The sequence below is a fragment of the Dermacentor variabilis genome, chromosome 4 (genome assembly GCF_050947875.1).
Source record: "Dermacentor variabilis isolate Ectoservices chromosome 4, ASM5094787v1, whole genome shotgun sequence".
Lineage (NCBI taxonomy): Eukaryota > Metazoa > Arthropoda > Arachnida > Ixodida > Ixodidae > Dermacentor > Dermacentor variabilis.
The window spans coordinates 88942129-88969442 of NC_134571.1; the positions used below are offsets into that span (position 1 = coordinate 88942129).

The 27314-nt window shown below is 47.0% G+C and overlaps 1 long non-coding RNA gene across 1 annotated transcript in view; it reads right to left on the minus strand.

Moving 5' to 3' along the window:
• LOC142579486 (uncharacterized) overlaps window positions 1–27314 on the minus strand; it is a 52066-nt gene that overhangs the window by 13054 nt on the left and 11698 nt on the right. The window lies entirely within an intron of this gene.

A 27314-nucleotide genomic window follows, 5' to 3' on the forward strand; every position in this document is an offset into this window, starting at 1 on the left:
AAGACCAGAGGTTGCATGGATGGGGATACGATGATGGGGATAACTAAATCAGAATCCATACTACTGCAAGGAATTCGCATGACAGAGGATAAAGGACCATCTGAGGATAAGGCATATAATAGCAGGGATCACTTCTTAGATATTCCCCTCCCCCTTGAATGACACACAAGCACATTACGGGAAACTTAGCTTAAAAAGATGCAACGATCACAATCATCCGAAAGCTGCGCTGCTCCACCACAATTTTTTTTTACATCGTGTTGATTCTATATTTCTACCGCTGCTATCAAGGCTTAAGAGGAAGCTTTACCGCGGGGCTAACTGAAATCCCCCTGTATAAAATACATGCACAACGCAGAAATTCCCTCTTGAGAGCCGCTGGACTGATCATACTAGTAGCCCTTGAATTTTTAGGGAGATTGTTAAATTCTATCAATTGTAGAAAGCCGTATTTTGGTTAAATACTGCAACTGTTTTACACAAATGCAAAAATCTTCGGAAATTTGAAGAAAAGGATTCAAGCGCTAAGTTCACAAATCCGTAAAATTAGGCAAAAACGAAGCATCAGTTTTGTAAACGCGTCTGTGACAGCACATCAAGCGAACAAATTTGATTTTTGTCTGTTTACGTAAATGTGTTGCAATGTTGACACGGGTTCCGCAAATGTTCTTTTCACGAACGAGTCGTTTATTTGATACGCCAATACTGTCGGTGTTAATAGTGGTGACAGCTGAATTTTACAGAATTGGATGTTGTTTTTTATTTCGAAATTGCAGGTTGACAACTCCATTGGTTCCTGAGTAGCTTATTCAAGTTTGAAAGGATTCAATGTTATTGAAATAAAAAATGAAGCAAGCCTATGACAGCCCACAAAAAGAAGTGCGATAGAACAAAATGGAGTCTGTGTTATGAGGCTGCTAAGTACAGCTTTGTTACATATTTTCGCGCGGTCGGCTTTAAACGATCTATGATATGGGTAACGTTCTGCGTTCAGCCAGCCGAAGACAGCCTCGTCTTCATGAAGTATGCGCTCCCTGGAAACTCAACATCGATCTTCCCGTCGACGTGACTACAGGTGAGGTCGTGTCTATCGTTCTGCAGAAGGCATCTATGTCTTTGGACGAACTCTTAGAAAAATGTCCGTGAAGATATACCTTCACGTCTCCCTTTTCAACCGCTTTGAGCTATCGCAAGTACAGAAGTGAGTCGCATTATAGCCAACATTCAGATCTCACCTTTATGCTTCAGGTGATTCAACTTCAACAAAAGCAAGTTCTATAGCAAAATTAAATGATTCAGGCTCGTGTCTGGGCTCTGAGCCTCAAAGATAGCGTTTCTACTGAGGCTGTGGAACCTGAACACTTGGATGGTTTTTCGGAGAATCCATCAGCTTGGATCGCGTTCTTTGAATACGCCTGTCAACAAAACGGCTGGGACACAGAGGCATGAAGAGTGAAGCATATGCTCCCCTTTCTAAATGGCATCGTAAGAAAATGGGACGAACTGCGTATCACGGGACATCATTGTGATGCATGGATCACGTGGAAGGAAAGCTTCATGTCGTCATTCCATGGCAGCCCGCTTGAGCCATGGGATCAAGCTATATCTTATCGCTATAGGTCTCGAGCAGCGCTCGAGTATTTCTTCGAAAAGCGTTGACTACTTCAACTTGCAGAGCCGGAACTTCCACTGAAACCCGTTATGACGCTTATAATACATTGTCTACCTCGGGAATTGCAACGACAAATTCAAGCTGCAGCACCAAAAACTATGGAGGCTTTGCTGGAGTCACTTCAAGAGAACACCTGCCATTGGATGGAGAGGACGACAAAGCCACGTTGGGATGTCCAAGGGACAGAAGCATCCAGAGACGGAGAGTTTAATGAACGCTTACCAATGAATGGTTACCAAGAGGGAAGTCACCATAAGTTGTTGCATGCCGCGGAAAGTAAGTCGTATCCTGAGGAACGCAATTTGCCCAGATTTGAAAAAAAAAACGAATAAACGAGGGTGCTCCTTCTGATTCTAGGACAAAAAACGAGACTGTTTCTTTAATTTCTGCGAGTCTGTTACATATAGAAATTGAGGTTAATAGACAACGTACAAGAGCACTTATAGACAGCGGAGCTTCTGTATCCATCCTTAAGAAAAGCAACGTAAACCCGCAAGATGTATTCCGAGGGAGATCTGTTCTTGCCCGTACGTATGATGGAAGCAAGAGAGAGTATTGTGAGTGGGCAAGCCTGAAAAGTAAAGTACCAATCTAAAGAGACAGAACATATCCAGCTTTTCTGGACACGTACCAACTAGCGCCCCAAGCGGCCCCGGCACGAAGCTAGCGCGTTTTCAATGGAACGAGCGGGTTTTTCGCGAATAACAAAAGCTGCAGGTCGATTATCAAAAAACGCAGGTGACAGACGTGTTCTGGAAGACAATCCACACGAGCCAAGTGCAGTGATCACTCTATGGCACGTAAGAATTTTGTTCCCACAGCGGTTAAAGATTTAGCAATGGAAGCCTATGGAAACGACGAAAATTTGTACTCCATTTTCGAGGCAAGAACCGCGGCTGTGATTACACTACGGCTTCTATCGCAATACGCAGTGCAGCGTATGTAGTCCGGAGACTAAGCTTTCGACTGATGCCTAGCTCGACTCTCCACACACGGCGTAACACTGTTCCCAAAAGCGTTTTTTGTAACACTGTCGTGAAAATTTACGTGGTGTCTATAAAAAGACGTTCGTACGCCTGCGCGAACCCTTGGAAGCCGTGGCCGAGCGGTAGAATTGCGCGCACCTTTAGTCACGCTTGGCGGTGGCCGCGGTTCGATTCTCGCTTCGGTCTTCTTTTTTTTTCCGCATAGGACCTAGTTCTGTAGTCTCTCACTAGATGGCAGAAACACAAAACCCAACATTTGCTTTCGGTTCTGGTTTTTCAGCGGCGCAGTTTTTTTTTTACAGCCGCATAGGACTTAGTTTTATAGTCTCCCACCAGATGGAAGAAACACAAAACTCATGATTTGCTTTCGGTTCTGGTTTTCCAGTCGTTCTCTTGAAATATTACGTTTTCTATTTTTCCTTCCTAAAACACAGCAATGTCGTGTTCATTTGTTAGGTCATCGCATTTATGAAGGTTTTATTCATTGGACATCATAACTAGAAGCTTGCGCAAAGCTTTGTGCTACGCAAAAAAAAAAAAAACTTTCGTGCTCTGTAGCGTGGCACCTGGGAGAACAAAATGGCCATTCTTATTGCGTCCTTCGGGAAGGTGCGTTTTCTTCGACTTTCCCATGTCTTTAATACTCCGAGCGAATGAGGTCAACCTGGGCCACAATGCCACCCGGTGGCCAGTGCCATTCCTACGCAACATTCGTGCGGAACAAAGTGTCTGCTAAGCTGAGTCGCTGCCCGAACGTTAATTATTTCTAAAGATTCATCCAATTAAGAAATGCACCAAATAGGAGATGTGCAGCGTGTGGATTAATAGCTACTGGTAATGTGTCCCCTACAGCCAAGTGGTATGAATCCGTAGGTGTGGCCGTAAAAAAATAATTTGAATAAATGTCCCGTGCTGTGTCTGCCCCGGTCGCTCTACAGAGAAGCTAGCTTGGCTAGCCGTCAGTATTTAGGATCAACATATCGCGTCACTCGTTCGGTGCAGTTGCTTTTAATGCGAAGCATTCTTTGGTGAGTGCCCCAGTGATCTGGTAGCAAAATCGTGCGAAATCGTGTCTGTAACGCCAAAAAACTTGACGTATTTCCCATATGAATACATAGGTCTTTATAAAAGGGGGTGTGGTGGCCAACTTGAAATTGGAAGTGGCGTCAGCACAAATTTGGCCGTGATACAGGGATTGGTCAAGTTGAATGTGGTAGTGATATGGGAGTGGCCCAACCTAAATTTGGGGTGAAATGGTAGTGAGCCAAGCTGAATTTGAGGCTGATATGGGGGTGGCTCAACCTAAATTTGAGGTGATATAGGGGTGGGTAAGCCTAAGTTTGGGGGAATATGGGGGGTGGGCCATCCTGGATTTGGGGAGGATACGGGGGTGGGAGAACCTAAATTTGGGAGAAATATGGGGGGTGGGCCACCCTAACCATGGGGCTGATATGGGGCTGGGTGAAGCTGAATCGGGGGTGATACGGGGGTGGGCTAAACTAAATGTGGGAGTGATTTGCGGTGGGCCATCCTAAATTTGAGGTGATAGAGGGCTGGGCTAGGCTAAGTTTGGGGCTGATATGGGTGGGCGAACCTGGATTTGGGGATGATATGGGGGTGGGCCAACCTAAATTTGGGGCTGACATGGGGTCGGGCTAACCTAACCATGGGGGTGATGCGCGGCTGGGCCAAGCTGAATTGGAGGGTAAAATATGGGTGGACTAACCTTAGTTGGTGGGCGATTTGCAGTGGGCCATCCTAAATTTGAGGTGATCGAGGGTTGCGCCAGCGTTAGTTTGGGGCTGATATGGGGATGGGCCAACCTAGATTTTCGGGTGGTATTGGAGTGGGCCAATCTAAATTTGGTGGTGTTGTGGAGGCGGGCCAATCTATATTTGGGGGTGATCCTACCTAAATGTGGGAGCAATCTCGGGGTCGGCCAATCTGAATTTGGGGGCGATATGGGGGTGGGCCAACCTAAATTTTGGGATGCGTCGGCTCGAAATTTGGAGGACGATTTATGGAAATTCGTCTGTGGACCAACTTGAAAATTAGGGGTGGCCCAATTGAAATTCGGGTTTAAGCCAACTTGAGGTTTAAGGCTGGGCAAAAAGAAAATAGGGCGTGGCCGACTTTAAACTTGAGGGTGGGCCAATTTAAATTTGAGGGTGTGCCAACTTGAAATTTGGGGTTGGGCCTGCTTATTGTTTGGGGTGGGCCAATTGAAATTTGGGGGCCTGTTTACGAATAGTTAGACAACACCAGTGGTGTTTCTGCATATTTTTCATCATCGCAAAGTACGTACGTCAATACTTGTTACCTATATCCCTCAAGGTGAGCTACCACTCGAGCCTTCCCAGCCCACTGAGCTAATGATGTCATGGGTGTGCTGTCATCGTGACGACTGCGACGTTCAATGTGGAGATCCACAAAAACAAATCGCAGACCGAGCTGACCATTTTCACACCAATGACATCGCTAACACATCGCTCGTGCTAGACGCAACACAAGCTTACAACGATCATAATTAAACTTTCAATCGCACGCTAGTCGACACGTTCTCAGTGCAGAATTTCGTCAATCATCTGGATAGAAACCATGCTGGATGTTTTACTGTTATGTTGGGCCGTTTTTCACGAAAGCCTTTCCCACAAAGACAATACATTTTTGAGATTGACGAGGCAAGCTAGTACATAACTCATACGAAGCAAACGTATAAAGGGTTATAGTGATTTCTCAAAAAATATGTTAGGTAAATAAGATTTCAGATGGTATTATTTAGACCGGGCATGACAACGATTTCTTCCCGCCTGTCACAGCGCTTTCACCGAAAACCTAATCATTTTGCTCAAACGCGTTGCCCCAATACTACATGTGCTGAATGTAGAAAAGTGCGGTGCGTGGTCACAGCTTCAAAGCCAGTCTATTTTGTGTACTGTTGTTGATATTGTAGAAATGTGGAGTTTTCCTCTTCATAAGAGCACAAAAAGAAAAAAAAAATATTACAGATAGTAGCTGAGCGCAAAGTACATTGGAAGATCTGAAACCAGCAATTATTTTTAATTTGCGGGTTGGTCTTCCCTGCTGGTAGATTGCTGTCCGATCACTTCAACGAAGTTTGTTTGTGTGCAACTGCAGCAAAAACAAAGATACTACCATTTCATTGCGAGGACCTTTATGCCATTCACACGCACAATAAGGACACCAGATAATTGACACTGTCAGTTTATAAACTGATTTTGTTTTGCTAATTTCAGTGTAGCGTGGTGTCTGCGAACGGAGTATTTTCTTAGTATCAGTCCAGTGTTAGCAGTGCGAAGCAGTTCGGTCTATCATCTCCGTGAGGCCATACTAGCCATTGTAGCGCTTGACTCCAGGCCAAGTGCTAAAAACTTGGTGTGCTTCGTCCTATCCGCAGGTGGTCCATCCATTCTGTTATGGTGGCCTCCTCCTCATTTTAGCTTCACCATCGCGAGAGTGCGCAGAGAAAGGAAGCTTTCTTCACTATCAGCCCCAGCGGGGTTCCACCACTCGTAACTGCTGCAATTTGCAGCAGTTACGGCTGGGCATGCTAACTACATCCTTAGTTTCACAATGGCTCATCATAATCATGATCAGCCTGGTTACGCCCACTGCAGGGCAAAGGTCTCACCCATACTTCTCCAACAACCCCGGTCATGTACTAATTGTGGCCATGCCGTGCCTGCAAACTTCTTAATCTCATCCGCCCACCTAACTTTCTGCCGCCCCCTGCTACGCTTCCCTTCCCTTGGTATCCAGTCCGTAACCCTTAAGAGGAAGCTTTAGCTCGAGTGCTCCTATCTAAATACATGTAAAAGGAGAATTCGTTTTTTTCGGCAACCACTGCACCAAATTTGACGAGGTTTGTTGCATTTAAAAGAAAAACATAAAATCTAGTGACTGCTGGTTTCGAATTTTCGAGTTAAGTCGTCAATTTTTTATTAAAAATTGGCGAAAATCGAAACTTTTCAAAAAACGAAACTATCAAGTTTACAACTCCGTAACTCAACCACTAAAAATGATAATACAATTCTGTGAATGGCATCTAGTAGTACATCCAAAGCGGACAAAATCGATATGTTGCACATGAATATAAAGAAATGTATTCATAGGGAAATACAACTTTTGCAAAACCGTTGTAACCAACGTAACATATTCACGTAAGATGGAAAATGACATATTGAATTTGTCCGCTTTGAATGATCTAATGGATGCCGTTTACAGAACCACGATATAAATTCTTTATGCAGATCTATGAATTTGTAAACTTCGTGCTTCTATTGTTTTCAAACGGTCAAATATTTGAAAATCGCTTAAAAAAAATTCAAGCATTAAATCGAAATTCCGCTTCCAACAGTCACTAGAATGTAACTTTTTCTTTCAAATGCAACAAATTTCATCAAAATCGGTCCAGGGGTTATCTCATAAAAACGTTTTTGCGTTTTACATGTATTTGAATAGGCCGCGTCGGAGTTGGGCCCGAGCTAAAGCTTCCTCTTATTGACCATCGGTTATCTTCCCTCCTCAATACATGTCCTGCCCATGCCCATTTCTTTTTCTTGATTTCAACTAAGATGTCATTAACTCGCGTTTGTTCCCTCACCCAATCTGCTCTTTTCTTATCCCTTAACGTTACACCTATCATTCTTCTTTCCATAGCTCGTTGCGTCGTCCTCAATTTGAGTAGAACCCTTTTCGTAAGCCTCCAGGTTTCTGCCCCGTAGGTGAGTACTGGTAAGACACAGCTATTATATACTTTTCTCTTGAGGGATAATGGCAACCTGCTGTGCATGATCTGACAATGCCTGCCAAATGCACCCCAGCCCATTCTTATTCTTCTGATTATTTCCGTCTCATGATCCGGATCCGCCGTCACTACCTGCCCTAAGTAGATGTATTCCCTTACGACTTCCAGTGCCTCGCGGCCTATTGTAAATTGCTGTTCTCTTCCGAGACTGTTAAGCATTACTTTAGTTTTCTGCAAATTAATTTTTAGACCCACTCTTCTGCTTTGCCTCTCCAGGTCAGTGAGCATGCATTGCAATTGGTCCCCTGAGTCACTATGCAAGGCAATATCATCAGCGAATCGCAAGTTACTAAGGTATTCTCCATTAACCTTTATCCCCAATTCTTCCCAATCCAGGTCTCTGAATACCTCCTGTAAACACGCTGTGAATAGCATTGGAGATATCGTATCTCCCTGCCTGACGCCTTTCTTTATTGGGATTTTGTTGCTTTCTTTATGGAGGATTACGGTGGCTGTGGAGACACTCTTGATATCTTTCAGTATTTTTACATACGGCTCGTCTACACCCTGATTCCGTAATGCCTCCATGACTGCTGAGGTTTCGACAGAATCAAACGCTTTCTCGTAATCAATGAAAGCTATATATAAGGGTTGGTTATATTCCGCACATTTCTCTATCACCTGATTGATAGTGTGAATATGATCTATTGTTGAGTGGCCTTTACGGAATCCTGCCTGGTCCTTTCTTGACAGAAGTCTAAGGTGCTCCTGATTCTATATGCAATTACCTTAGTAAATAGTTTGTACGCAACGGACAGTAAGCTGATCGGTCTATAATTTTTCAAGTCTTTGGCGTCCGCTTTCTTATGGATTAGGATTATGTTAGCGTTCTTCCAAGATTCCGGTACGCTCGAGGTCATGAGGCATTGCGTATACAGGGTGGCCAGTTTCTCTAGAACAATCTGTCCACCATCCTTTAACAAATCTGCTGTTACCTGGTCCTCCCCAGCTGCCTTCCCCTTTGCATATCTCCCAAGGCTTTCTTTAATTCTTCCGGCATTACCTTTGGGATTTCGAATTCGTCTAGACTATTTTCTCTTCCATTATCGTCGTGAGTGCCACTGGTACTGTATAAATCTCTATAGAACTCCTCAGCCACTTGAACTATCTCATCCATATTAGTAATGATATTGCCGCCTTTGTCTCTTAACGCATACATCTGATTCTTGCCAATTCCTAGTTTCTTTACTGTTTTTAGGCTTCTTCCGTTCCTGAGAGCATGTTCAATTCTATCCATATTATATTTCCTTATGTCAGCTGTCTTACGCTTGTTGATTAACTTCGAAAGTTCTGCCAGTTCTGCGCGTGCTGCCACAATGGCTATCGCGCGCAGAAAAAGTAGAGCTGTGGTCGCTATCACTACCACGAACCCATGTCAATGCAGATGTAAGTACCTGGAGGGGCTGGGCATGCTAACTTCTGCGCTACGACCCGCCGCCGCCACCTCAGATTTTCTATGCATACCTGCTTCTTGTTTCTATTGCACACGCATGCAGGACAAACGCGGATAAGTAATTGGATTAGATTGGGAAAACGTTTATTGAGCCTGCAGTAAAGCGCGAAGGCGCGCTTCGCACGTGACCTACGTCGTCATCGTGGTGGTGTTAGGAATGGCCGTACGGGGTGGCCAGCTTTCAGCCCGCAGCACCTGTTCCAATCCCACCAGACAGGGCGCACTTCAGAGAACTGCGGATGACCGGCAGCCACGTGGCGCGTGGTCAACTCAGGAATGTGGTACTCGGCTGCGCCACCCGAGACAAAGCAGAGTTCTACGAAGCCCTCTGACGTCGGCTCCGGACCCTTTTCCCCTGTGCGTGTGTGCGGCACGTGTTTGTGAGCCCTCCGCCAGAAGGGCTGGTCCACGGGGACATCGAACTATGACGTCGAGCGGAGCGCTTATAAGCAGCGTTTACCGGCTGCTAGAGCGTGCTCGTCGTCGGGAGCTGAGTGCTCGTTGTCATGCTAGAAATGTACTAGTGAGCTGTGTGCTCGTAAGCTGTTTGCTGTATGATAGTCTTGCGGGCTCCATATGGGAGTCGCGCTAAACTGCCAATGTATCTTCCTTAAAATGTTAATATGTAAATAAATCCTGCTCGCCTAGTCCTGTCGCCACAAGGTCCTCCCTACGGCTACGACTGCCGACTCTTACAGCGGGTGCTCTGCGAGGATCCCCGCTCGCCGTTGCCGGCTCACCAGGCTCCTGCCTAGCCATCGCCTCGATGACCTGCTCGACGGCCTGTAGTTGTATTTCTTGGTCTTCGCTCCACGTTGCTTCCTCAAGCTGCGGCGGTATATGTCCTGAGTTAGCTTGGCTTGGATGTATGGAGCAATCCCATAGCATGTGCTCGAATGTGGCCTTCTCCCTGCAGCACGCTCTGCACTTGTCATGGTGGTGCGATTCTGGTTACATCCTATGCAATAGCGCCGGGCTTGGAAGTGTTCTCGTTTGTAGTTACTTGAACAGCACGGTCTGCGACCTGCTGAGCCCTTTGCAGGGCGGCGGGAGAAGTCTACGGGGCAGCCGAAAGCCTTGGTCAGTTCGTTATAGGTGGTCATCCGGTCTTTGGCGCTGAAACACAGCGGGCAGCCATTGCCTTGGGCGCGGTCGGTTAATCCTCGCGCTCGGGCGTGTGCCGTTTCGTTGCGATTGGCATGCTTCTCCGACGCTTGTCCTGCGTGCTCCGGGAACCACTTGATTCGAGTCCTCTTGTCGCGGTATGCCTGTCAGAGCAGGACGCGTGCCGACGTTGGGGCAATTCTTCCCTTGGCGTAGTTCCTCGCCGCCTGTCTGGAGTCGCTGAGGATCATGTGGCATTCTCGGGTTACGATGGCCAGGGCGATGGCTATTTCTTCTGCTTCCTCCACTTGCTTGCTCGATGTGCTGGCAGTCGCCCGCACGGAGTCGACCACCGCGATCGCGAAGCAGTTGCGGCCGGCATATTCGGCTGCATCCACGTATCTGGCACCGGTGTCTTCCGCGTGCAGGTCCGTTAGTGCCTTGGCTATAGCGCGTCTTCTGCCTTCGTTGAATTCCGGATGCATGCTCTTCGGCAAGGGGTCAACCCGCGCGTTTCATCGTACGTGGTCGGGGACGGGGCATTTTGGTCCCTGCTGTTCATGATAACCGATGCCTAGATTGCACAGGATCTTTCTGCCGGCCTTTGTTGATGACAATCTTTCCAACTGAGCGGCTCTTTGCGCTTCGACGACCTCGTCGAGCGTGTTGTGTATGCCCAGCTGGAGGAGACGTTTCATGTTGGTAGTTTCAAGTAGACCGAGGGGTGTCTTGTAAGCCCTCCGGATTAGGATGTCTAGCTTCTTTTCGCTTTTCACCCACTTGTGGAAGGCTGCCACGTACACTGGCAGAGTACGAAGGAGTGTATAAGCCTGATGAAGTTTTCCTCCTTCATGACTCCCTTCTTGGTGGTAACGCGCTTGAGCAGTCTGCTGGCATTGGACGCCTCACCCATGCTGAGGGTGATGGTGTCTCCGTTCCTGCCGAGCGCTTCGATCGTCATGCCCAGGACTCGGATCTTGCTGACCGTCGGTATTGTGTTACCATCCCTGGTGCGGATCTTGATCTTTTCGTGTTTCCTTTGCTTCTTGATTCTGTGCGTTTTGATCGGTTGGTAAAGCAGGAGCTCCAAGTTACTTGGGGAGCAACGCAGTCCCGTACCTTCCAAGCTTTCTTCGATCGTGTCGACTGCCGTCTGTGGCGTGGATTTTGTGCGGGCATCACTGCCCCCGTCCACCCACAGCGTAATGTCGTTCGCGTATATCGTGTGCTTCAGTCCTTCAAGCTGGCGTAGTCTTTTGGCAACTTGAATCATAGCAAGAATAAATAGCATGGGTGAGATGACGGAGCCTTGGGAAGTGCCCTGGCTCCCTAATGTCTTCTCGTCCGTCTTCAGGTCGCCGAGTCTGAGCTCCGCCATCTGCCGGTGAGGATGCCTTTGAAATATTCGTACGACCTCTCGCCTAGGTTTGGATGCGATACCTGCGCGAGGATGGCAGAGTGCGTAACTTTGTCGAAGGCGCTTTCTAGGTGGAGCCCGAGGACGGCTTTGGTGTCCCTAGTTTCGCCGTCGATGACCTGATGTTGATAAGTAAAAACTCTCAGTGCCCTCCCACTCTCTGAAGAAATACGACCCGCAAAGCTGTGTATGTGGGCCCCTTAATGGCGAACTGCACCTCCGCCGTATGTCGGCACCGCGTTGCACTGTCTTCGGGATCGGCCCACGTATGGGGAGTGCTTAATGCCTGCTTCACCTCCGCCGCTGGTCGGCCTGGCATGGCGTTACATTCGGGATCAGCCCACGTATGGGGAGAGCTGAACGTTTGCTGCACCTCTGCTGCGGGTCAGGCCGGTATTATGCTATCTTCGGGATTTTGCTCTATACGCGGACGCGATAGTGGGGAAAGTAGCCCTTAAGAGGAACCTTTAGCTCTGGTGGTCCTATATAAATACATGTAAAAGGAGAACTCGTTTTTCTCCACAACCACTGCATCAAATTTTACAAGGTTTGTTGCACTTGAAAGAAATACTTAAAATCTAGTGAGTGTTGGTTTAAAATCTTTTATTTGGGTCATCATTTGTTTATTCAAAATTGGCAAAAATCACAAATTTTCAGAAAACGAAACCAACTTTACAACTCTGTCTTTCGGCAATCAAAACTGATATCACAATTCTGTACATTGCATCTAACAGCACATCTAAAGCGCACAAAATTGATATAATACGCATGAATCTAAAAAAATTTAGTAATGTGGAAATGCAGCTTTTCCACAACCCTTGTTCACAACGTAACGACTTCACGTAAGATATAAATCGGCATATTGGATTTGTCCGCTTTGAATTGTCTAAAGGATTCTGTTTACATAACCGCGATATCAGTTCTTGTTGCGGAGTTATTTGTAAACTTCGTGCTTCTGTATTTTTCGCACTTTTGAATTTTTGAAAATCTTTTACCAGAATTCAAGCCCTAAATAGAAATTCGCGCTTGTAATAGTCACTAGAATTTACCTTTCTCTCCCGAATCCAGCAAAATTTATTAAAATCGGCCCAGGGGTTATCTCAGAAAATCGTTTCGGCGTTTTACATTTATGTGAATAGGCCACGTCGGAATTGGGCCCGAGTTAAAGCATACTCTTAACGACTTCGTTGTAAAAAAAGTAATAAAAGAATAAAAGAAAAAGAATCGCCTCAGCCGTCAATATCGCCGCCTCAGATTTTGTCATGATGGCACCGCCACCATCGGCACGGCTTCCTGAGCAGCTACCAAGCTGTTCCCTTTCGTTATCTTCCTTCGCTCGGCGGCAGTGCACTGTCTTGATGCCGACGACATGCTAAATCTGCACCATCATTCCGTCATGCATCGCTTCTGCGACCAAGCAAGCTTTCGGCGGCACACGTTCACTGCCGTATTGACACTAAAACTTTAAAATGCTTGCCTTCGAGAAAGCAGCGTGAATAAAAATGGAACGCGACTATGTGACCATGGGGAACATGTTCACGGGGCCATACTATTGATGACAGCACCACAAAAGGCTAGATGTGTTCAGGTTGACTTTACAGGTTTGGAAGGAAAGACTGACGGGCTAGTTGCTTCATTATCACATTAAGAACAGCACTTAATGTTAGCGCAGTTTGTGTGTGGTTCCCCCTGTGTGTGTCCCGTCGTGAAGTGCTGTTCTTTCTTTGACTTCACAGATGTTCTTTTTCTGCGTCAGTTACGTCTTCCAAGAGTGTTTACTTGGAAAATTTTTGTTCGCATTGCTCTTACAGAAGCATATTTAGTCGAAATTTGTTCGTTTGGCTGCTTAATCTCGAGGACGGGCTCCAAACTGCTCATTTTCTTTAACCACGTAAAAACCCTTACTGAAAATTTAATTACGTAGCTTTGTTAATTACGCAAACAACTTCTCAACTTACTCCGCATCTAGAGGTTACCAATCTGAACACTTGAATGATAAAATGATGTTAACATTGTTTGCATCGTTCGAATGGTTTTGTTTTGTGCAGTTAAAAGCAGCCGGCATATTGATGGTGCTGTAGACTTCTTATAAAGTAAGTGTGAAAGTTTGGACAGGTTATCTTGGCACAAATCAACTTCATGAGCTTAAGCACATGACCCAACCTTGCACGTCTGTCTTTACAACCGATTCTCATACATTATACAAGAAGCACCTCAGCGCTACGACCCGCCGTGGTTGCTCAGTGGCTACGGTGTTGGGCTGCTGAGCACGAGGTCGCGGGATCGAATCCCGGCCACGGCGGCCGCATTTCGATGGGGGCGAAATGCGAAAACACCCGTGTGCTTAGATTTAGGTGCACGTTAAAGAACCCCAGGTGGTCAAAATTTCCGGAGTCCTCCACTACGGCGTGCCTCATAATCAGAAAGTGGTTTTGGCACGTAAAACCCCCCCCCCCCAAAAAAAAAAAAAAAAACCTCAGCGCTACGGTACATCCCACAAGGTGTTCGAGAACATTGTGCGCGCTCCCGACTAGGTTTCTGAGCGTTGGTGGCATCAGACTCGGTTTCCTGGCATCATAAGGAATAAAAACAGCTTCCTGGAGGAAAGCATTGGGTACATTTTCAGCACTTTGTAACATATGGATCAGCACGGATATGTACGTTAGAACGAAAAGTACTGAAATATTAAGGTGAGGGTTTCGCTGCATGTATTTTGGCTGTCTAATGTTAAGATCTAAAGAAAAAATGCTTTGATTTTGTGACAAATAATGCTGACATGAAATATGAGCTCCGACACAGTACCCGTGTTAGAACTGGCCCCTGGAATACAGGGCTACATTAAACCACGATATGCTGGTTTGATAAATACCAGTAATTGTAAAGTGGTTCGCTCTTGAATTTCCTGTATGTCAATCGGCGCCGCTGTGCAGTGTTGTGGGCCCTTTTTATACCACCAGCACTATGTTTCAGCTAATATTGAAAGCAACTGTATTCCTTCTTTTAAGGGGGGGGGGGGGGGGGGGTTTAGCGTCTAACCACAGTTCCAAAGTTATCAGTTAGCTCAAGATGCGCCTGCATGTGTTTCTAATATCCAGTATGTTGGCACGGATTCAATAGCGAAAGAGCGCTATCTTATCAGATTGCGCGCGTGAAGCGAATACTGGCGTACATTCTCCATCACATTTGCCGACCCGAGATTGCGCTGCGATGTACGAGCATTCCAATCTGACGAACCGACGCCTTGATCCGTAGATCGGAATCAGAGGAAGCACTTTGCGCGCAGCCATCGGTATCTTTGAGTGTTATTTTCTTTTCCAGCGCAAGCTCATCTTATAATGAGTAACATTCGTGACTGACTCTTTTGGAAGTGTTTTGTTCTTCACATCACTACAACGTGAGAGTATAGAGGTGCTCCAGCTTCATTGAGAGAATACTGGGAAATGGACTAGGCCTTTTCTTGCGTATGCGTTTACACATTAACCACACCAATTTATTTTCCATAACTTACGTTTTAATTTAGGGGGCTGTAAAGCACAGCAACCTTTTACTAACAGGATGTTTTATTAACAAAGAAAATTTAAATGCTTATTAGTCGGCTTTCACTTCATGGTAAAGAATTCCAATAAAGATCTACTTACGATAATTAAAAGCCTATCTGTTTGACAGCGTTTCATCTGAGTTCCCCTTTGCAAGGTAATACAGACTTGCAGATTGTTCGTATTGGGCACCCTCGACATATGTCCAAGCGCCAAAGAAAGGGTCATTCCGAATGTTTCATTTCAGGAAGGCGTGTTACCCTCCTGTCTTTCATTCCCGTTCGCAAACACGCATAAGACGAAAGTGCTGCTTGAAGAGCGTCGTTAGTCCAAGCCAACTAGCTACCGTAACTCACCTCGCCTATATCGCTGTCATTTAGGCTTACATAAGAAACATTATTATTTTAAACCGACGCATCACGAATCCAAAAAGAGCTGCGCGCGACCAGCCCAGCTAGGTTTCTTTCATTTCGTACATCGTCGTAGCGGCTAATAGTAGCTCACGAAGCAGAGCACTGAGTGTGGATATGGCAGAGAAGGTGTTCTATATAATGTCTCGTCACCCACCGAAAATTGCCCGCCGTGCTACTGGCCTTTCCTAGAAAATTGTATATGTGACGCCCAGCCATTTGGAACACAGCAACTTTGTTTTGCGAGGGGAGAGTCCAGGTGAGAGACGGGGTGGTTATGGAGATAAAGACACGCTATTTTCTGCAGTAACCTAGGCATGCATGGATGAATGCCTTTATTTATTGAGAAAAAGGAGGAGCAAGACTCAGTGGAAGCACGTCTCAGCAGACTGGGAAAGAAGCGGGGGACAAAGAGGAAAAGCTGGGGCCTGGGTGGCAGGCGAAGTCGCAGCTTAGAGGCGAGAGCATATAAGCAAGAGTTGGCGAAACCAGTTGAATTCCAGTGTAGATGTGTGATGTGCCGAGTAAATGATTGGAGTCACCGCCCAGCATCCGTCCTTTGCAGCAGTATAAGCTCCAACCGTTCTTGGTAACAAACCTTTACTGAAAACCAACCTTCGCAATTACTTATTCATCAGCCATGCCTATAGCCACGTATTACTTAGTGGCAGGGTCTGTGGATTACATCTACGCTGTCCCGACAAGTTACGACCATAACGTGGCACTTGCGGTTACGGATGCCATACTCGTGACTCTTACTATACTACTACTATACTGCGCGAATACTATAAACATGGGTTTACTGCACAAGTTAGTGAACAGACATTTTAGAACCGCGTTTTTCGCCTTACATACGCCCAACGCAAGCACCATTGTAGCATGTCACGGTGTGAGTCCCTTCAAGACAGAGACGCGAACGCAAACATAAGAACGTGTTAGAAGACAGGGTCTTGGGCCTCGTGCCAAACATATCCAAGCCAACAATATGTTAACAATGATGCCGTCGTTTCTATGCAAAGAGGTTGTGTATTTAAACTTCTGGAGTGACAGTCCAATCCGCCACCTACGGGAGCGCGTGAAGCCGCCGGGGGCCACATTGTTAGAGGAAAAGGAGTGCCGCCACAGTACGTGGCTGCGGTATACGCTCGACGCAACCTGTGCTTGCGGTTCTGCGATGAAAAAATAAAGTTAAACCCCTTTAGGAAGTATATCAGTCCGCCATTTGGTGTCGCAGTTGTCAAAAATAAAATGTCATGGTGGTGGCTGCCTAGTGTGCTGTGTACAATATTGTTACGAGGAGTTGCGAAGAAATGGTTTTATTTACAGGAAAATTGGACGATGATGGTAGCGTGATCGTAGTGCAGCCCGGCCTCTCTAACTCCTCGTTTTCTTCGTCCTCTCTTTCTTCTCTTCCTGTCCGTGCCTTTCGTATCTGTTAAATTTCCCCGCAAGCAGACGAAGCCCGTGGGGCGAGTCAGGATGTACAAGCAGGGTAGAAAGGCTTCAGGCGAGCAATATGAGTCAGCTGAGTTCTGCTTGATCGCCGACCATTGCACAGGAGGCGAGCTATGACGTAAATGAGTTCGCTCAGGCGGTCCACAACTACAAATGGGCCTGAATATTGTGACAAGAACTTTTGGTACAATCCACGCTTGCGTTGCGGTGTCCAAAGGAGGAATAAGTCACCTTTTTGCAGCGATACTTGTACGTGACGGTCGTCGTATCGCTCTTTCGAATGACTTTGCGAGGCCAGAGTACGAAGACGAGCTATTCGACGCGCTTCTTCAGCGAGACACAAAGTCTTCGATACAGAATCATCACTGTGCAGAACGAAGGGTAGGAAAGTGTCCAGAGGGCTTCGCAGTAACCTTGCATACAGGAGGTAAAATGGGCTATAATTCGTGGTTTCGTGCTTCGCAGTGATGTATGCATAAGTGATGAAGGGCAGCACGTCGTCCCAGTTCTTATGATTGGAGGAGACGTACATAGCAAGCATGTTAGTCAGCGTTCTGTTTGTCCTTTCAACGAGGCCATTGGTCTGTGGATGATATGGCATGGAATGACGGAACTGTGAAGTGCACAAACGAAGTAACTCTTCAATGGCATCAGCCGTGAACTGGCGACCACGGTGACCACGGTCGCTGATGATGACACGTGGTGGGCCATGACGAAGGACCACGGAACGGAGAAGGAAGGCCGCCACGCAAGCAGCGGTGGAAGACGGTATGGCTGCAGTTTCTGCATACCGTGTAAGATGTTCTACGCAGACAATTATCCAGCGGTTCCTGTTGTTAGATGGCGGGAATGGACCCAGAAGGTCAATGCCTACTTGCTCGAACGGCGTGCTGGGCGGTGTCAATGGCCGAAGGGGACCCGGGGCTGCGGTGGTCGGTCGCTTGTGACGTTGGCACGTTTCACAACTAGCGACATAGCGACATAGCACTTGGTTGCTTCGTACATCTTGGGCCAGTAAAAGCGCTCCTGCGTGCGGTGCAGCGTTCGTACGAAGCCGAAATGGCCGGATGTCACATCGTCATGCATGGCGCGTAGAACCTCGGAGCGGAGACTCTCGGGGACAAGAAGCAGAAAACGCGCTCCATGCCCGGAGTAATTAGTTTTGTACAGCAATTTATCACGGACAGTAAAGCGACCACTGCCTTTAGAAGTACGGGCGGCGACAAAAAGCGGATCAAGGGTAACATCATCCCGTTGTTCTCGCTGAAAGTCTGCCGCGTCAGGGAACGTAGGAGTAACAGCAGCGAGACAGTCGTCAAAATTCTCAGCATCGCAGTCGGTAGTCGCAAGAGGAATCCGAGAGAAGCAGTCAGCGTCAGCGTGACGACGGCCACTCTTGTACGACACTACAAAGTCGTATTCCTGGAGGCGCAGCGCCTAACGTGCGAGGCGACCAGAGGGATCACGCAAACCGACCAGCCAGCATAAAGAATGATGGTCGTTGATAATCTTGAATGGTCTACCGTAAAGATAACATCGAAACTTTTGTACGGCGAAAACGGCTGCCAGGCATTCCTGTTCCGTGACCGTATAATTGCGTTCAGATTTGCTCAGACAACGGCTGGCATATGCGACAACCTGTTCTGCACCACTGTGACGTTGTACAAGCACCGCTCCTATCCCGATTCCCCTCGCATCAGTGTGAACTTCAGTCGGCCAAGATGGATCGAAGTGACGCAAGAGGAGTGCTGACGTTAGTATAAACTTCAGTTGAGAGAATGATGCGTCACACTCTGGCGTCCAATTGAAGGATGCATTTTGTCGCAAAATACTTGTCAACGGGTAAACGATGTCGGCAAACCGGGGAACAAAACGACGAAAATGCGAACATAGGCCAATGAATGAGCGGAGTTCTCGTGTTGACTGCGGTGGCTTGAAGGAGCTCACTGCTTCAATCTTACGAGGATCGGGTCTGACGCCATCCTTGTCGACTAAGTGTCCCAGGACCAGTGTTTGACGTTCGTCGAACCGACACTTTTTTGAGTTTAGGACCAGTCCAGCTTTCTCAATGCAGTCGAGAACGAGGCTGAGGCGTTCGTTATGTTCTTCAAACGTGCGGCCAAAGATTACAACATCATCGAGGTAACACATGCATATCTCCCACTTTAGACCGCGTAGTACTGTGTCCATGAATCTTTCAAAGGTGGCAGGAGCATTGCAAAGGCCAAAAGGCATAACATTAAATTCGAATAGGCCATCTGGAGTCACGAAAGCAATCTTTTCCTTGTCGGCAGGGTCCATAGGTATTTGCCAGTACCCCAATCGCAAATCAAGTGTTGAGAAGTAAGAAGCAGCGTGTAAGCAATCACTGACGTCATCGATTCGCGGTAGTGGATAGACATCCTTCTTCGTCACTGCGTTTAGATGTCTGTAATCCACGCAGAATCTCCAGGAGCCATCTTTTTTTCGGACCAGGATTGCTGGGGCTGCCCATGGACTAGATTACTCTTGAACGACACTTTTGTTCATCATCTCCTTGACTTGCTCGGCAATAACTTTGCGCTCGGACGGTGGCACTCGGTAGGGCTTCTGGCGGATGGGGTGTGCTGAGCCAGTATCTATTCTGTGACGAGCGCAGGACGCGGTATGACGGTAAATGAAGGGGTGCATCTCCATGCGTGAAATCAAATTCGGCCTCATGCCTGGCAAGGACTTGTACCAGTGCTTGCCGTTCCGATGTACCGAGAGCCTTGCTGATCATGCCAAGCATTAACTCTTCAGAATGGCGATTATCGCAAGGAAAGTAAGCTGTAGAAACGTCCGTAGTTAGTGCCGCTATTGAAGTACATGCGGCTTCATCGAAAAGAGCGATTTTCATACCGCGAGGAAGGACAACCGGCGTGGCGGAAGAGTTCAGCGCCCACAATGTGGCGACTCCTTTCGTCATTCACACGACAGAGCAGGGCACAAGTATATTTTTTAGCACCGTTTATGCGGAGAGGCCTAACTACAAGGTCAACACAATCAGTATCAACAGTAGTTGTAGAAACACGAACGGGCGTCAGGCACCACGATGGTACAATCACTTCATCAAGAACACTGACTGTGTCTGTGTCCTTGTCTTCACTACCCAAGCTTTGTTCAGCATGTGCTGATATAAATAACTTGTTCAATGAGATTTCGCCACAACCACAGTCCACGGAAGCGCCGCACTGTTCAAGAAAATCGATACCAAGAATAACGTCGTGCGAACAACGAGAAAGAACAAAGAATTCCGACACAAACACTTTCCCAGCCAACAAAACACTCACAGCACAAACACCAAGGGGATGAAACCACTCGCCGCCTACTCCACGAAAGGTAATACCGTCGTTCCAAGAAAACATAACTTTGTGGCCTTGCCGGTTTTTCAAAGCGAGGCTCATCACAGACACAGTCGCCCCAGTATCAACTAACGCCATGGTCGGTATTCCGTCAATCGAGACATTCACTGTGTTTTTGAACATCACAACAGGCGGAGGTATTTCTTGCAAAGACCGTCCGGCGACCACACATCCACTGGCCGCGGATGCTAGTTTCCCGGGGGCGGTCAGGAAGAACGGCGCCGAGGGGACGCAGAGCGACGGGGACGGCTATTTGGAGGCGTGAAACTCTGCTCAGATGCTGGCGAATCGCTGCGTCTGCTCTCGTGTGAGAAGTGATCCCTTGGAAGCAAATCGGTCGTCCGCAGGTCATATGAAGTACGGGTTCTGGGTGGCGAGAACATCGATGGTGTCCTACGTGATTGACGGGCTTGGCGACAATACCGAACTATATGGCCTGTGGAACGACAGTTGTAGCACACGGGAGGGTCGCGGTTCACAGCGTCTACCTCGAAACGAATGGTAGACGGCTGCGGGCGGCGAGAAAGTTCGTGGTCATGTGGATAACGTGTCTCTGCTGTTTGCTGAAATCCGTTATATCTTTCATAAGTCGCGTCGTGGTAGTAGGGTCGGTGCTGTTCTTGTCGTGGCCTGACAGAAGTCGCAGGGCCTCGGGGGTAAAAACGCGGCTGCTCTTGTTGTGGCCGAGCGCCATAAGTAGGGCCTCTGTCGTAGAGACGTGACTGCTGTCGGGGCGCGAGTTCATAATCCTCAGTGCCCCTTGCCGCAGGATACGGGGAGAAGGATGCCACGTTTGGCTCAAAATCTGGTGGTAGGCGGAAGCTACGAGTGCCTGGATATGTCACTTGCGCGTGCAGGCTGAGTTCTTCCCGAACTATTTGTCGGATCGTTGATTCAAGATGAAGGGGCTGGTTGCTGTCCACGCTTGCAACTGTCGTTACATTGGCTAGCCTGCCAAACTTCGGCGTTATGCGCCTCGTCTTTAGTTGCTCGAAAGTACGACAGTGCCGAATGATGTAAGCGACGGAAGCCAGGCTGTCTTTTGCAATGAGGAAATTGTAAACATGCGCGGCAATTCCTTTTAGGATGTGCCCGACTTTGTCTTCCTCGGACATTCCAGAGTCCACCATCCTACACACCTTTATTACTGCCTCAATGTAGGTCGTGCAGGTTTCGCCTGGTACTTGCGCACGTTGCAGTAGCGTCTGTTCTGCCCTTTTCTTTTTCGTCGCGGAGTCACCGAATCGCTCTTTGATTTCCGAAACAGATCTTCCCCATGTTGTGAATGTTTCCTCGTGGTTGTCGAACCACACCAATGAAGTATCGGTTAGAAAGAACACGACGTTCGAAAGCTGAGAAGCGCTGTTCCACCTGTTGGCGGCACTCACCCGGTGATAATGGATGAGCCATTCCTCGATGTCTTCGTCCGATCTTCCGGCGAAGGGACGCGCATCTCTCAGTTGCAGAGCAGAACTTGGGGCAGCAGTCGGAATGGGCCACTGTTCGTCTGCGTCGTGGGACATATTCAACTCCGGTAGATTCGGTGGGAGTCCAGCAAGGCGACGGCTCCGTCGAAGAACTTGTGGTTCAGCCTCCGTCTTCGGCTGTCGATTACGCAGCACCTTTCACCACAACTGTTACGAGGAGTTGCGAAGAAATGGTTTTATTTACAGGAGAATTGGACGATGATGGTAGCGTGATCGTAGCGCAGCCCGGCCTCTCTAACTCCTCGTTTTCTTCGTCCTCTCTTTCTTCTCTTCTTGTCCGTGCCTTTCGTGTCTGTTACAATGTGTTGCGAGAACTGAAAAACAGTCGCTTCCTGATTTCTTCATTCAGTAACCTGCCGCGTGCATCGGCATTATGATGCCCTTTCGTCGATACGTGGTGCCGGCCCGTACTGACACAATGACATGACCCGAAATGTAGTATCCTTATGCCATTTCTTAAAAAGATCACTATTTGTGTAAATCAGCGTTTTTGGTTGAAACCAAGAAAAAAATATTCGACGGTAGGTATCATTTTTGTCCGGCATTTGAGTTCTAGCTGAAAAGAGTCGGTGAAAGCAAATTTACAATAAAGCTAAGGCGACCCACAATCTGCACACAGCCGCAAGCCTACATGCGCTCCACTGAGAATAACCTGCCAAAGTTAAGGTCATGTGTCAGCTGGCCGCTCAAGCAATCTTTACTTTTTTTTCGTTTCTGCATCCATTCTGCCTGCGTCTGCGGCAAAAACGTGAAGTGGGATGGTGGTGGTGGTGGTGGTGAATTGTAGCAGCAGGCGGGTTTAGCCTGGCGAACAAGTCCGGCAATTGCTCCAGGCAGATAGATAAACAGAAATTGGTGGAGGCAGGTGGTAGCGTAATGGTTAGCGTGCCCATTTCCCAAATGCAAGATGGAGCATTTGGGAGATGGGTTCGAATCTCGGTGGTTTGTTTGTGAAGACAGCTTTCTGTGGTCTCTGGTGACTGCGAAGCTCAGAATGAGGCGACATCCTGACGACAACGGTCGCCGTCAACGTAACAGAATAAGCGGGCGTGCAAGGTCACGTCTAAAGCCGAAAGCACATTCGGAGGAAATACACTGTACTCTTGCCGACAAAAAAAAAACGTGACGAGTAACGAGCGGTGTTGTTGAGCGAGGCTGTAGACGGATAATGTCACCATAGACAGGACAAAGCTCCCATCCTGGTGCTCAGCGGAAATATACGTCGACAGTGTGTCAATTAGCGTGTAATTGATACTTCAATAAGGTCGTTGCGTGTTTGTGTTGTGTCTAGCAGGAGCTAGTAGCGTAAGAGATGACACTGGAGAGAAGGCGGTGAGCGAAGTCCGCGAAAAGTAATTGAGGATAGCCATATAGAACGTCGACGCCATGTTGAATAAAGCCTGCGACTTCAGTTGCTCAGCCGCCAGAAAGGCTTGTGTCGTAGCATACCGCTGGGCGTATTTGGTAACCACAGCGATAAACACACATTTTGCGGAAGTAAACAGAGGAAAGGGACGTAGTGAGTTGGCCGCCCTTTTCGAGCTCTGGCATAGTTTGAAAAATGAATGTGGGGAAGTATGACGCACAAAATAGTATATGTCAACCCAAACGAATCAGCGTGGTCATACTTGCGCGACACGCCATGGTGGCCTGCCACCAATACATCATGAACTTGAAGTGATGAGAGTTTTCATTGCGTACTTGAGAATAAAAACGAGCACGTCAGAGACGTCCGAGGGACATTTCTAGGGTACAAGAGCACAACCCCCCCCCCAAAAAAAAAATCACGAATATAAGCTTACGCATATGGGCGTCGTAAGATCGAGCACTTCGGCGCTCGTTGATCTTCTTTAGGATCACTTCAGCATTTCATTCAGCGTTTCTTTCTGAGAAAAAGAGTTGAAGGCGCCCGTTTATTTGCATCACAATGGCAGGTGTAACCAGGCAAACATTGACAGCATTTCATTAGAGAGTGCCTGCGTACTCTGTGGAGATTACGCATGACAATGACATCAAACGCAGAAAGCTTTGCTTACATCGATTCGCACATACATAGGATTCGCATAATTTTTTCACTCATTGAATACAGTGCATTCTACGGTGTCATTCTTCGACAAAACAGATGGTACCGATTTTCGCGTAATGAGGATTGGAACAAATTGTCTCACCTTCCGGCTGTCACCTTTCTCCTACTGCCAACATTCCTTCCGCTCCGTAGTTGCTTAGCTTTTATTGGGTTCGGCTGCTAATCACGAGGTCTCGAGATCGAATCCCAAGCACGGCAGCGGTATTTCAATGGGTGTGAAATGCGAAAACTCGCGTACTTAGGGCTAGGCACACGTTAAAAAATCCCAAGTGGTCTAAATTATTCTCGAATCCTCCACTACGGTGTGCCTCCTAATGAAATCGTGGTTTTGGCAAGTAAAACCTCATAATGTGTTATGTAACATTCGTTAAGGATGTCCTGGGCAGTCGCACAACTCTTGAGTACAATTAAGCGTCAGGAGTTGTGCGCGAGATCTTTGAGTATGTGGATAGCCTTTATGGCGTTCGATAGCTGCTAGTCTACATTGCGGCTATATAATAAAGGCGGAACGGCAACATGGTAGAGAATGGGGAGAACACACAAATCCCGCATATATTACTGCACAATAATTTTAAATATCGTTCTTGCTTCAGGCACGTGGACAACCGCCATAGGAGACTACTTTGGAAACTAACTGCAAGTACTGTATATGTCATACCCAATGGTGTACCTGGCCTGGTGGCCAGTAAATGGAGACGTAATATTGCGAACAGCTTCGGCTATAGCGTGCTAACGGACAACGACACAAACTCAAGTGACTAGTGCAAGAGTGGACAGGGAACACTAAAGACGGTACAAGGACAAGCGCCCAGTTGGATGTTTGCGCGCTTATCCTTGTCGCCTCTAGTGTCCCGTGTCCACTCCTGCGCTAGTCACTTTAGCATGGAATACCAACTAGCCCGGTCTCACAGCCTTAGACGACACAGGGACAGTTTGCTCAACTCTTGTATCGTGACTTTTGTGTTAAGGTGAAAAACCAACTTATCCATGCATATGTCTTAATGCTTAAGCACATCTAGATTTGCAGCTGCGGCGGTGGCCCATGTGTGCGCATTGCAATGTCGCTAGTGAAATAATTTTGTGCACCTTAACGAATTCGATAGTGGAAAATCAAAATCCGTCCACGACGGCGTCTCTAGTAGGCGCTGTGCGATGTTCGGACGTTAACAATGTATGCCGACTGAAGAAAGGCTGCCCCGAAGTACTTCTGACGATTAGGCTAGCTTCTTTACTCCGTAGAATCAAAAAAGAAAAGGAAAAGAAAGAAAAAGAAAAAAAAAGAACAGCATCAAAAGCCCAGAATCAACCATTGCTCGTCGCGACTGAACGCTCTTAGGATGACGAGTAATTTCTAGGCGACGAGCGAATACGCTTGATCAAGAACACTGATAACACCGGCGGGACAAGCATTGTGGCGAAGTTCAATGCGCAGGGATAGCTTTTATTTATTTTTATTTTGTTTGGTTGACGTCATCACGCGTCACCGCGGGAAGTTTGAAAAGTTTAAGGTTAGTACGCCACGTGGTGGCACTCACGCGAACTAAACCCTCATGTCCAGAAAAGCTGGATACGGTGGTTGCATTAGTTTTGGACCCACTGTGGCGTACTACTTTTTCCTATCTAGTCCGGACATGAAGTTGTTACGACTGAATATTTATTAGGACGATACGGTGTCTCTTGATCAAGACGCTGACTAAACAGAGTAAGGACAAAAAGAAGACCGCCTACAGATACTGAAGAAAGATAGTGTAATTCCTCAACTCTACCCTGAACTGGTATGCTTGGGAGGATATCCACCGGCAGCAACAACAAAGAAGTTCCATTTGACCTGTCCGACAAAACGGTTGTGTGAAAAAAGCCGTACAACTTGACGAGAGAAAAGAAGGCATGGCTAAAAGAAGAGCTACAAAAGATGTTAGATGCTAATGTAACTCGCCCGTCGGTGTTTCCCTTCGCTTGACCTGTCACGATTGCTCCAAAGCAAAACGGCATCTGGCGGCTACGTACGGATTACAAAGCAGTAAACAACCAAACCCTGTTGATTCCTTTTCCAATGCCACGGATTGACACCATCATCAATGAAACCGCAGGCTGTACCTGTTTTTCACACAGATTTCTTCAAGGGATTCTGGGAGGCGCCACTGCAAGAAGACACAAAGCAATACACCGCATTTACGACTTCATTTGGCATATACGAATATAACCACTCTCCTGTTGGATGGAAAAACTCACCTAGTTGGTTTCAAAAGACGATGAACATTGTTTTGAATCCCTACATTGGACGCTTCTGCAATGTTTACGTGGACGACATTATCATATACTCTAAAAGTGAAGAGCTGCCTGAGGAACACCTGCGTCATATTATGGCAGCGTTATCTGACGCTAAGCTAAAAGTTAATTTCAATAAGAGCTAGTTCTTCAAAACTAAGGTTACATTTCTTGGCAGAGTTTTGGACGGAACAACGAAGAATAGGAAAGAAGAATCAGTAGATCGCATGGCAAAACTAGTAAAGCCATATCATGTACACTCACTTCGCGTGTTTCTACGCTTTGCGGGTCATCTCAGAGCACTCATTCAAGATTACGTTGTCAAAAGTCGCTGTCTGACAAGACTGACTCAGAAGGATGTTCCCTTTTGTTGGACAGAAGAATGTGATGACGCCTACCGAGAATTTAGTCCGTATAATTTCGTCTGATCCTGTGTTGTGCTTACCAGATTTTGCGCTGCGCTTCGAATTGAATACCTATGCTTCTCACTGTGGAACGGGAGCTGTCTTATATCAGAGAGACTAATTACGACCACCAAACCTATAGCTTGGTCTATATGGATACTACAGCTACAGATTCAACAAAACTGAATTGAACTACACCACAATAGAAAAAGAAGCTCTCGCCATTTTAAAAGCCATAAGCTACTTCTATTCATATTTGGAAGGTACAAAGTTCAAGCTATACTCAGACCATGAAGCATTAACATACATACATGGCCGAACTGAAAGGAATGATAGCCAGTTGGGTGGATGAACTGCAATTTGATTTTGACGTCGCTCATCACGCGGGAGCTTCTATGAAGACGCGGATGCAATGTCGCAATCAGCCATTATGCTTCCAAACAACCTTGAAGAGGCAAATGTTGCAAGAATATGGGAAGGAACCGAGGTTTTGCAACGTGCTAACAATAGACGAGTGGCCGTCCATTTTTACAGTTTTATTACAAAAAAATATGACTAAAATTTAAATCAGATTCCTGATCGAGAAGTATATATATATATTTAATGCAACAGATCTCTTAAGAGTCAGTCCCATAGATGCTGAAAAAATTGAATTCTCCGCTACCATGTAAACATACAGGAGGTGCCGAGATACAACTTCATCTTAAGAGTGTGTCCGTGTCTTCTCATATATACATGAGAGACCTCCAAGGAAACCCGGTACGTCTGAAACACCAAAGCCTCGTTCGGTCATAGCTATGCGTACAACAGTGATAATATTAAGCT